The sequence below is a fragment of the Passer domesticus genome, chromosome 2 (genome assembly GCF_036417665.1).
Source record: "Passer domesticus isolate bPasDom1 chromosome 2, bPasDom1.hap1, whole genome shotgun sequence".
Classification (NCBI taxonomy): Eukaryota; Metazoa; Chordata; class Aves; order Passeriformes; family Passeridae; genus Passer; species Passer domesticus.
This window is the reverse complement of record NC_087475.1, coordinates 113,423,882-113,435,912: the sequence shown is the minus strand read 5'-3', so window position 1 is coordinate 113,435,912 and position 12,031 is coordinate 113,423,882.

Sequence of the window (12,031 nt, the reverse complement as noted above, 5' to 3'; positions counted from 1 at the left end):
GGTTGTGGATTTAATATTGCTGTGTCAGGGCTGTTAAAATATATTTGGGTTGATACTGTTTAAATTTTTTCCTTTGGAAAAGTAATACTTAATATGAATGATGCTAAACAAAAAAATAATCAAAGGAAAGGAATTAATGATTGACTGGTGTTGAGGGTTGTAACATGGAATCCCGTGCATTAGATACATTATTGCTCCATTACATTTGGCCTCATTATTTCATGATTGGAGCCCACAGAATCTAATCATGCACCAAACTGAAATTTTACCATCTTGCAATTTTAAGAGTATTGACATCTTACCCATTAATAACTTGAAGGTTAAAAATGCTGAAAAGGGAGAAACAAATATTGTCTGATATTGCGGGGGTCTGATTTTAATTAAAATTGCCTTTTACTTGTGAAACTGGGCTTCTGAAAGCAAAATTAAATACTTCTAGTGGCAGTTGTATCAGAAGATGGGTCTGGAAGCCACAGAACAGATCTCATTTACTTTGGAAAGACAGAAGAATCAGTTGTTGTGTTTGTGGCACACAATGTCCATGTAACTTCTTTTTGTAGATGGTGTCACTAACCAGCTGTGATGGGACAAAAAGAATCCAAAGAAGTAACTGATTGTAGTTTTAAGCAACTTGTGCAGCTACTTAATAAAAATGAAGTCAGTTCAAAACAGAAGATAACTATAAAGAAATTATTGGAATCCTCATGTAAATAGTTACCAGACAAAGCTAAAAACTAAGCTAAATAGAACATTGGTTTTTCATAGTCCAGCAGTTCTTGACTTATAAAACAACTACTAGACATAAAATATTTTAAAATATCAGTTTTTAGTAATTTTCATGTTGCAGGAGTTGAAATATTTTTTCAGAAAAAACAGAGAAAATGCTTGTTTAGTTTAGCACAACTTGGGGGAGACTGACAAGATTTGTCGAAATCTTCCATTTTGTCTACTGAATTGCTTCAAGTATCAGTTACTAGTCACCTATATGAGCTCACATAATAAAAAAGTTACACTGTCCATCTATAATAGGTCTGAAATCTTAAGGGCTTTTTTTTCTTACCTCTTCCACCTGCCTTTTAACCTAAATCTATGAAATTAGCATTTAGGAACTGCACTTCTAGTCCTATGGGACCTACCTCTCAGAATTCACTAATCAAGGTAGAATACCCCCGTCTCAGTAGATGAAAAGCAAATTATAGGAACTATATATTAGTATAATCAATTACTGATTGTAATGAGAGCAAACATGGATGGCACTAAAAATCTGTTTCTTAGAAGATTTATTGTTTATTTGAAATTCCTCCCACTTAGAGAAACGTAATTTAGGATGAAATAATGTGAGTTAGCTGCTTCCCCCTTCATCCTGATAAGATTTGTTTTTTCAATATTCTCATTTTCAAGGACTCTGCAGGAGCTGCTTCATATGAACTGGTTTGCATAAACCTTTGGCTACAAAAGACAATGAGAAAGCAGTGTGTTTTATACACATCTCATCAGGGTGAAAGCTGGAAACCATGCATGGAAAAAAAATTAGTCTGGAAGAGTGAGAATACAAAAAATGAGATTTAATGAGATTAACTAGACACAAATTAGACACCTGCAGGTTGCAGTTCTTTAAACTTCAGGGTTGAAATAGAAATGAAAGCAATGTTTTATTCCAGAAACTCAGAACTGTGTTATTCCCACATCCTGTGGCAAGCCAGCCTCTTGGGCTTCAGCGAAAGTGCTGTGTGTTGAAATCTGTAGTGCCCACTTTGATGTGCCCAGTGAGAGGGGGTTAGGAACAGTCAGGATGCAAAACTCACTGTGAAACGACTTGTTCTGTGAAAAGAGCTGAGGGAGGCAGAACCAATGGGAAGCAATTTGGCTAACAACCATACATTAATAAGATGAGCTGAACTGTACCCAGAAAGGAACTAGAAGCTGTAACAGGAGCTTGAACTTGTCCTCAGGCATAATTCACCAAGCCTGAAGTGACATTGGTACAACTGAAAAGAAAAATAATAATCTGGGGGATAGCTACAGGGTAGAGGAGTTTTAATAGAGAAATTTGTGTCTTTCTTGCTCAGCTGGTGGGTCAGTTACATCTAAAGAGTTATGAGCACTAAACACAAGATCAGTGAAACTGAAGAGCTGGGCCAGTGCGACCATGCCCAAATTAGTGTGCCCAGCTAGGAAAATGAAGTGTGGTAATTCAGCCTTTTTGCAACAGACAGAATGATGTTACAGACTGGCCACTTGCTGAACACTGCTCAGCTGCAGAAGCAGGAAAAAGCCAGGGAGCTGTTATTCCTGGGCCTGCTTGTGTCAGGATGGAAAAGCCTCAACTATTTTAGAAAACAAGTTTCAACAACTAGTTTAATTGTTACTCCTGTAATATTTTGTCAAAAGGAGGGTAGTTCTTCAAGGAGAGGCAGTAACCAGACAGAGCACGGTATCATACCAATAGCTGGTTTAGGGTACTAAACTGGCATTAAACTGGAAATAGCAATATGAATTCATTTTATTAAAACCAGGCAGGTGGCAGTAGAGTTTTGCCTTAGACCAGAAGGCAGTCTAGACCATATTAGTAGGTACAAAGAAAATAGATGACCTTTGCCTGGGTGTTCTGCCGAGGTAATCAATGGATGTTGTCCAAGACTGATTTGTGTTGAGGGACCAAACACGACCTGACAGAAAAATGCTGTTGCAAGTTTATAAAAATACATAAATACATATATATAAAGATCAAGGGCTGTCCCTCCAAATTTGCTTGGTCAGATAGTATTACGTGCTTTGGACTTCACCGTGTGGTAGAGAAAGCTGAAATGGGTGAGTGCTTTAATTTTTTGCTTATTCTTAAGACAGACCTGGCTGAAGAGAGCAAATGGAGGGAAGAAATAAAAACTTCCTTAGGGGCGCAAAGCTGCTCAGAAATGCCACCTGTCAGCTGGAGGAGTTATTAAATAGACCGCATATAAATGCAGGTACAGCACTGACATTGGCTGAAGGTGCAGGCAAGCCAGAAGGAATGGAAATAGAGCCATCACTGAGAAACAAAAATACAGGGAAGCAAAGAATTTCCTGATTCAGCCCAAGCAGTTCTGAGAAAAGCTCAGTGAGAGCTGGAGCTGCAGGTTGGGAGCAGCCTGGTGTGCCAAAGGACTGTCTCCTCTTGGCTCCCTCTCTCCCAGAGCCTTTCTAACTAAACCAGATGGTGTCAGGGTAGTTCTTGGTTTTATTCTCACCAGCTGCTGACCAAAGCAACTGCCATTGATTATCCCCTTGGACTGGGAAGTAAATAGATAAATGCAGTTTTTCCTCTTATAATTTTCATCAGTGCACACCTAGAAACATGTAATCTGTCATTATTTGTTTCAGTGAAAGGGCCTGAAAAACCTACCCCAATTAAACTTTGGGCATCCTATGCAGAATTGTTTTCAATATCAGCTAACAGATACGTCTTGTGAGCAGTGATCCTGGGGAACAGGTTTCAACAGGCTGTTGTATCACAGTGTTATTCAATGAAGCATTTTAAATTACCAATTTAAGGATTTTGATCTTGAAGCCTCTGCCTGCTGGGGAATCCTGTATTTCATTATTTTAGCTGTATTTGGCCTTGTGATTACATAGGATGCTGTGGTTTGACACAACTGAGGCACCCACAGCTGGGCAGAGAAGGGAAAAGGAAAAAAAAGTGAGCAAAGAATTCCTGAGTTAAGGACCAGCAGAAAACGCTTCAAGGGCAAAACAGGCTCACCGTAAAGTTGCAAAGTGAAATTTATTACTAACAGAATCTATTACTAACTTCTCAGGATAATGAGAAGTAAAATCAGCCCTGAAAACCACCTTTTCTTTCTCCCCAGCCCCTCCCTCCTTCCCACTGACTGTGCAGGGAGACAGGGCATGGGGTTTTGGTCAGGTCATCACCAAGATTTTCTTCCACTGCTCCAGGAGTGGAGTCCATTCCCTGTGAGACCATGGGGTCCTTCCCATGGGAGACAGTTCTCTGTGAACTTCTCTGGGGTGGGTCCACTCTCACGAGCAACAGCCATACTGCACCTGCTGCAAACCTGGGTTCCTCCCATGGGAAGACATTCCTCCCAAAACTGCTGCTCTGTGGGTCTCTCTTTCCATGGAGTACAGTCCCCCAAGGACAGGCTGCTCCAGCCTGGGAGCAGGGGACCTCTCTCTTCTCTGGGTCTCCCACTGGATCACAGCCTCCTCCAGGCATCCACCGGCTCTGGTGTGGGCATCTTCTCCATGGGCTGTGGGTGGATCTCTGCATCCCCCGTGGATCCCCATGGGCTGCAGGGGCACAGCTGCTCCACCGTGGTCTTCACTACAGCCTGCAGAGGAATCTTGGCTCTGGCACCTGGAGCATCTCCACTTTCTTCTCCACTGACCTTGGTGTCTCCATGTTTTGTCACATGTTCTCACCTCCTCCCCTCCTCTGACTAGATGCAAAAAGTTGTGACTTTGTTTTGATTTTCTTCTTAAAAATGTCATCACAGAGGTGTTACCAGCCTCTCTCATTGGCCCAGTTTTGGCCAGCAGCATGTCCATCTTCAGAGCCATCAGGGGTTGGCTTTGCCAGACATGGTGGGAAGCTTCCAGCAGCTTTTCACAGGAGCCACCATTTGGCAGCAGTGGCCCCCCTGCTGCCAAAAACCAGGCCGTGCCAAACCAATACATAAGAGCTTTCACTAGAAATGTACACTGGTAATGCTCTACACTTTTCCATTGCTTGAGCTACTGATGACAGTTTTGTTTCAACCAGGAACAAAATAAAAGTTTGTTCACTGCAGAGAAACTCACAAATTTCATACCAGCTCAATATGACTTTCACAATTAATTTGGGAATTGCTGGATCTATTTCCTTGATTTAAGCACTTTGTTCCTTCCTTTTACTTATATGACCTTTGAAAGTCTTCAGTGAAGTGGACGTACGGCAGGCAAAAGTATTCCTTTTTCCTGACAGTGTGTGCTAGCCAGGGGGTGTGCTAGCTCAGCACCTGCCTTTTTGCCAAGGGACACTGGTGCCAAAATAAGTCCAGGAGTCACTCTCTCCTGGGAAGTTTGGCTTTTTCCTTACTTCCAAAAGACATGCTGTGTGTGCAGACTGGTTTTCAGGAGATATTTTCAACATCTTTTAAACTAGCTTGTGTCTAAGAAATGCTTTTTTTTTTCCCATGACCTTCAGGGCAATCAGTTTTCTGTGTGGAAAAGAGGCAATTTCCCTTTGCAAGGCTTAACTTAGGCAATGAAAAAATGCCTGTCACTTGCTGGAGCTGTAAATCTTTAGTCATTGAACAAAATCTTAATTGAAACCCTGGTTGTAGTGGTTCAGCAAACACATAACAGGTGTAAGAGAAGCAAACATAGATATTACCAAGTAAGATCTCATACAGCTTCTTTCCCAAAAGATAAGCTCAGCTGTATCTATAGAGATTTTTGGCTAAAAAAATTTAATAAATGGTCTCCTGCCCCAAGGAAACCTTTTTTCAATGCTGATCTGAGTCTCTGAGAATTTCTTTACCTATCTTTCTCTTTGAGAAGGATTTCTCCAACCACAACTATCACACATTCAGAAATACAATATGCAATCTTTCTTGTCAAAGAAGAAATCCTGATATATTTCCCACTCATCTGTGAATTCTAGAATTGTCCATGGTACTCTACAGCAATTCTGGATAGCTTTCAGAAGGAAACACAATTGTGCTTTTAATCCATTAGATTCTTGCATAGTAATATATGTTGGCAGCCTGTGACAACAATTATTACAAACATGTTGACTCAGTGTTGTGTTGTAACTGCTTTGCCTTTTAATGAGGAGCCTGTAGTCTTAATAATAAATTAAAATACAATTACTATCACCAGAAGGACCAGGAATGAAACATTCTCAGCAGCCAGCCCTTCAGTATGAGTGCTGTCACCTCTAGCCCCCATAAGAGCTGATATTGAAGCTTCATTCCTTTATGATTAAAAGGGAAAACTCCACTCTGTCCCTCAGCTGCACTGCTGTGCTCCACTCCTTCTCATTTCATCTATGAAGAATTTACAGTGACAGGAAATAATTAAAATATCGTTTCACTGGATATTAATCTTGGTAATGCTCTTGAAGAGGGAGGTCAATGCTTGCTTTCAGATTATGGAAAGTTACAATTTTCTTAGGATTTTTTGATTTCAGAAGAACTGAGGTGATTTTCCATATACTGTATGGGGAAACTTACTTTTGGGTGGAAAGCAACTTCTTTTTAAGAAGTCCCCCTCCACTACCAGCATTTCCCAGTTGATGTCACCCTGACAATAGATTCAAGCACACCAGAGATCACCAGCACTCTTTATAAAACCTAGTGATTCTCCTGAACAGAGACAAGACGTCCTGGGGTTGCAGGAGGTGAATGCATTAACACACACAGCAGAGCTGAATGCTGAGCACGGGCAGCACTGGGCAGCTGAGCCCCACTGGGAGGGGGCGGAACACGTGTGGGATGCAAGGACATATCCCAGCAGCCTGACAGCCCAGCCCTCCTGCAAGAAGCAGGAGGCCTGGGACCCCCAGTCTGAATTTACAGCGAGTCTGGCACAACTGTGCTGAGAAGTATCAATAGTTTGTTTTTACTGGATTTTTGTAATGCCCCTTCACGGTTTTGTCCCAAAGCCCAGCACAGAGCTTCCCATTTGCTACTGCTGCACCTTCACCCTTCCAAAGCTGCCTGGTTGGGTTCCACCTTTCTGGGCAAGTGAACATCTCTCCTCCTCCTTTCCACCACCTCCAGCTGCTGCCTGTAAGCACAGAGCTTTTGCCTTCCTTGCTGGAGGCAAGATGCATCAGGTAGGGAATTAAATTAATCAGTTGAAAATGGTTATTTTCAATCCAGGATTTTTCCAAGTATATGAAAATTACTCCCATCCTTCCCAAATAAGTACTTTGGTTGCCTGAACATTAATCCAGTATTAAATAACAAATCCAGCCCACATCCACAAAGCCAGTGTTTGAGCAGACTGACAGAGGCCTTGACAAATAACAACTCCCCTAAAATACCAGCATTTGACTGGTTAAGAGTCTGTGGGGCAAAGAGTTTAGACCAATGTCTGTGCAGCACCAGGAGTTTTTTAATTGCCCATACAAGGGTGTTGGACACAATAAACCAGGCAGTTTGCTGGTGACCAATGGGGGGTTGTGTGTGATGTCTCAGACACACAAACATCACGGGCATTATTAATTTAATAGCTGGTGACCCCTGATGTGAGGACAAGCAGTCCAAGAACCTGCGGAAATTATAGAAAGAGACAGAGTGAAAAGCTGGAAAAGACGCCAGGAAGAGCTGAAAATAGGCAGCAAATGCTGCAGGAGCTAGCTTTGAGACAAAGGTCACAGGAAATCACAGCCAAAGGGCTGTGTGGAAAAGAAACTGGGGAAGTTGAAAAAGCTAAAGAGGCTGGAAACGAGCCTGAAAATAGGCAGCAAAGGCTGCAAGGATACAAATAGTAACAAGGATTGCAAGAAGTCAAATCCAAAGGGCTGTGTGGAAAAGAAAGTGGAGAAGTTAAAACTAGAAGAAAAACCCCACAGGAGATCATGGACACCTGGATTTCAACATCAGAAAACCCCACGGTACAGGTATGGAAAGTTTTCTTTAAGGACTGGGACATAGACTATGATGAAAAAACATTATTTAGATTAATTACATGGGCAAAACTCCACATATTTGACGTAACAAAATTAAAACCTGGGAACGAACTGGTCACTTTATATTAAAAGCAGCCTCGAAGGGGGAGTGTCACAGTCCGCTAGTACAAGTGGGGGTCATGATGGTTCATTTAACCAATCCTAGAGTTCAAAAACAACAGAGAAGGGGATTTCAATATTAATCAAAACAAATGCACCTTTTATTGAGTGCCCACAGCAAATGCGATAGAAGGATTAGAAAGGAGATAAAGGATAGAGGGAGAGAGAAAGAGGGGGAGGGGAATATCGCTACCAACAGAGACAAAATCCCCGTGGTCCGGCCAATAGATCCGTCTTGTCACTTTGGGGAGAATCTCTAATCTTGGTAACTCAGGGGTCTTTCATAGTCCTTTGCTGGGAGCGGAACAGGTACAGGACAGTGGAGAATAAGTCCATTCTGAGGAAAAGCATGGACAGTCCAGTTCTGAAACAGGGCAAGTCAATTTCAGCAGTGAGCGGGACCCATTGTTGGTCCAGCAACCACACCTGCAGGCAACGCTTGGCAGACATCCTGCTTCAGCGAGGCCAGCGCCTCCATGTCAGAATTATAAGGGTCTCAGTCTCAGTCCTTGGGAGGGGGCTTAAATCTCTGTCTGTCACGGCTGTGATGCAGATGAGGGGTTTTTTGTAGGGGATCACCAAAGTTACCCAGATAGTCAGTCTTTCTCCAAAGTGGGTGGCATCTGGCCAAGAGGTGAGGTGTGAAAAACCCATGCAGTCTCATCTGGCCGAACTGCACTGAATTACCCTCCCACATCAGCACTGCTCCCAAGAGAGCCATTCCCTGCAGCCCCCGGCACGGAGAGGCACCGCTGTGCAGTGAGATGCAGGGGGGTGGCAGGGATGCACCCATGCCAAAGCGCCGTGCGGAGCCGGGGAGTGCGACACGGGCACCCCAAGAGTGCCAGGCAGAGCCTGCACAGCAGGCACTGTGAAACACAAAGATGTGTTTCCTGTCAGGTACATACAGACAACGTGTGTATCTGTGATTGTGATATGTGTGGAAACTGACCACACACTTATAAAGACAATTCTAATAAATAACCGAGGGAATAAAGCATGGAAGAAGGCCTTTGAACCTGTCCTTTGTTCGCAATTAACCTTTATAAGTCTTAAATTGATTTAGGAGCATTTGAATTAAAACTTTAAGGATGTTGCTGTTTGACAGGAACTTTCTGCTTCTAGCTAAGCCTTAAAGAGTTTTGCAATAATAACCTTTTGAAGTACAATTTTAGAATATTGCTTGTAGTAAGGATCTTTGAAACTATAGCTTTAGAATATATAAAAAGGAAACATGCCTTAACAAAACACTGAAAAGCAGCTTGAGAAAGGAAGATGAACATCAACTCAAGGATTGATAGTTTCAACCAAGGGAAGCTGGACATCACTGTTATGAGATTTATAGTCCTTGCAGTTAAAAGGTGGACCCACATCTGGAATCTGGACCTCACCAGCTGGGAGACTTCTTTCTTCTTTCGGAAGCTGGACCCCACCATCTGGGGATACTCCTTTCTGGGATACATTCTGAGAAAAACTAAATCACAATAGTGTATAGAATTGTGATGTAAAAATTGGGAATAGAAATTGCTGATGAGTAAAAATTTGGAATAGAAATTGCTGAGAAAGCTTATGAGTACCCCTATAAATACCTGTAAGCCCCAACTATCGGTGTGCAGTTGGAGGGAAAATTTCCCCCACTGTACCCAGCGCTGTATTGCTCATACTTTACCATATTAATTAATAAATTGATTGCTGCTTGAATATCGGCCTCGTCAAGCTTCTCATTTATAACAGCACCTCCCTACGGCTGTAGAAAACAGCACAGCCCCGGGAGTGGGCAAACCCCCGAAGCAGAGATCATCCGCTCTGCCTGCGCCATGGCTGCTGGCACTGCTTAGGGAGGTGGCGGGATGGCAGCCGCCATGGTCCCGGCAAGCTCTGCAGCCTCGGCAGCTCCGGACATCGAGCGGTCACAGGCACTGCCCCGCCACCACCTGCAATGGGACCGCCCGGGCCGAGCAGGCCCTCATGTTCATGGAAACCTGGGCTGACCAGGCCCTCATCGCCATGGAAACCCGGGCTGACTAGGCCCTCATCGCTGAGCAGGCCCTCATCGCCATGGAAACACCCAGACCAAGCAGGCCCCTCATCGCCATGGGAACCCCGGGCCTACCAGGCCCTCATTGCCATGGAAACACCTGGGCCGAGCAGGCCCTCATCGCCATGGAAACACCCGGCCGACCATGTCCTTGTTGCCATGGAAATCCAGGCCGACCCTGCCCCTCATAGCCATGGAAACGCCCGGGCCAATCAGGCCCCTCATAGCCATGGAAACCAGGGCCGACCAGGCCCTCATTGCCATGGAAACAGCCTGGCCGCCCTGCCCAGAGCAGCAACACGGGGGTAGAGCCGAGATGACGTCGCTACAAATGGCCGGATGTTGCTGTACGTCACACCGGAAGCCCTCCAGAAGCAGGAAGATGCAGCGCCATGATGCAGAGCGCGGGTCCCGGCACCAGGCCGGGGCACTGTCACTGCCACTGTCGGGGGTGATGGCAGCATTGCCAGTAGTGTGCGGTGGTGGCACAGCACTGAGCAATGCACAGCCTTTCCCTGGGCACAGCCTCCCAGATCGAGCTGCCAAACACGCCCAGGGCCGCCTGCTGCTGGCAGTGTGCTTTGATTTGTATCTGCTGGTGAATTAACCCCGAGTGATGTGAAGCAGGTTGTGAAACTGCCTGCCGCTCCAGAGCAATGTGTAATGTTTGATTACACAGAAGATCAGGGACTAAAAAATCCTCAAGAACTTCACAATTCAACGGACCCAATTTCGTTCCATATTTCAAAAAAAATCTAATAAACTGATAATATAAGATGAAAGTAAAAATACTGAAAAGGTATCACATAAGAATTACAAAAATGTACAATTCCTTGTTAAATACACCTTAGAGTTTACAGTACAATATTTGTCACTGCTGTTACATTTATTAAAATCAGAATCACTAAGCCTATGGTGTCTGATTTTACTAAAGTTATTAAGAAAGTGTTCCATTCCTCTCTCAGGCATGGACTGCTGTCTGTCAAAGAGATGGGAGATTGTATATCAATAATTTGTCTCTTAGTAGTCCTAGTAGCCCTGCTTGTGTTATTGCTAGATCAAACCTGAAGACTCAAAGAATATAATCATCTTAACATTCTGGGTCCATTGACACAGACACAGAATATTAATTTACTGACTTCATTGGCAAATTTCAACTACAAAGTCTCTAACCAAGAGACTATCACCTGCCATCACTTTGAAACCTAAAGTCGGCTGTTAAAGTCAATAGCAAAATTTCTAACTCCTAACAAAAGGAAAAAAAATAGACTGCTTGCACTGTTATTCATGTTAACAAAATTTTCTTACACTAGAATATTGCTCAAAACCAATGTTTTGTTCCTATTCTTATTTACTGTACAAAGTAAAAAGGGGGAAAAAGGCTGGGGTGACTTAGGTAATACCATGTTCTCATGTTTTACAATGAATCCTGTAATAGCACAATGATCCTGTGATCATTCAGCTGCCTAAACCCAAGGTAAATGCATTTACCCTGGAAACCACAGGCACCAGCCCAATGTCCCTTCATCAAAAACCAAGGAGCCATGGAACTAAAACGACTGATGGCTGCCTCATGGAAATCTGGGACTTTTGAAATAGCAGCTCATATAAAGACTCTGTTTGTTTACAAATTGCCTTATCTGTTAAGTTTGCTTTTTCTTACAGTCCTAAAGTTTAATGTTTCAAAGTTCTCTGATTTCAGTTCAGAGTGAAGACATAACTTACAGCTTTGCTTACAAACTGTTTTTCTGTTTACAAATTGTTTTTTCTAGTAGGTAGACTTCCTTTAACAGTTTTAGGAGTTAAGTAGCTTGTTGTTAAACTGTGATTTGTAACTTAAACATTAAGAAGTTCTTACCTACAGACTCTAAACCAAAATGCTGCAGCTTCACTAACAGATAATTCATGCAAACTGAAATTTCTGTTATCCTGCTTGCTAGGGACTCCTACAAATAGATGTCAGAGAACAAGTCACAATTTTTAGTAAAGAAAAATTCTCGGGTGAGATGTTGCATTGCAAGCTGAACATTAATCCAGTTACAAATAACAAATCCAGCCCAGCTCCACAAGCCAGCCTTTGGGCTGACTGACAGAGGCTTTGACAAATAATAATTCCCCTAAAATACAAGCATTTGGCTGGTTAAGGGTCTGTGGGGCAGAGAGTTTAGACCAATGTCTGTGCAGCACTGGGAATTTTTGAATTGCCCATACAAGGGTGT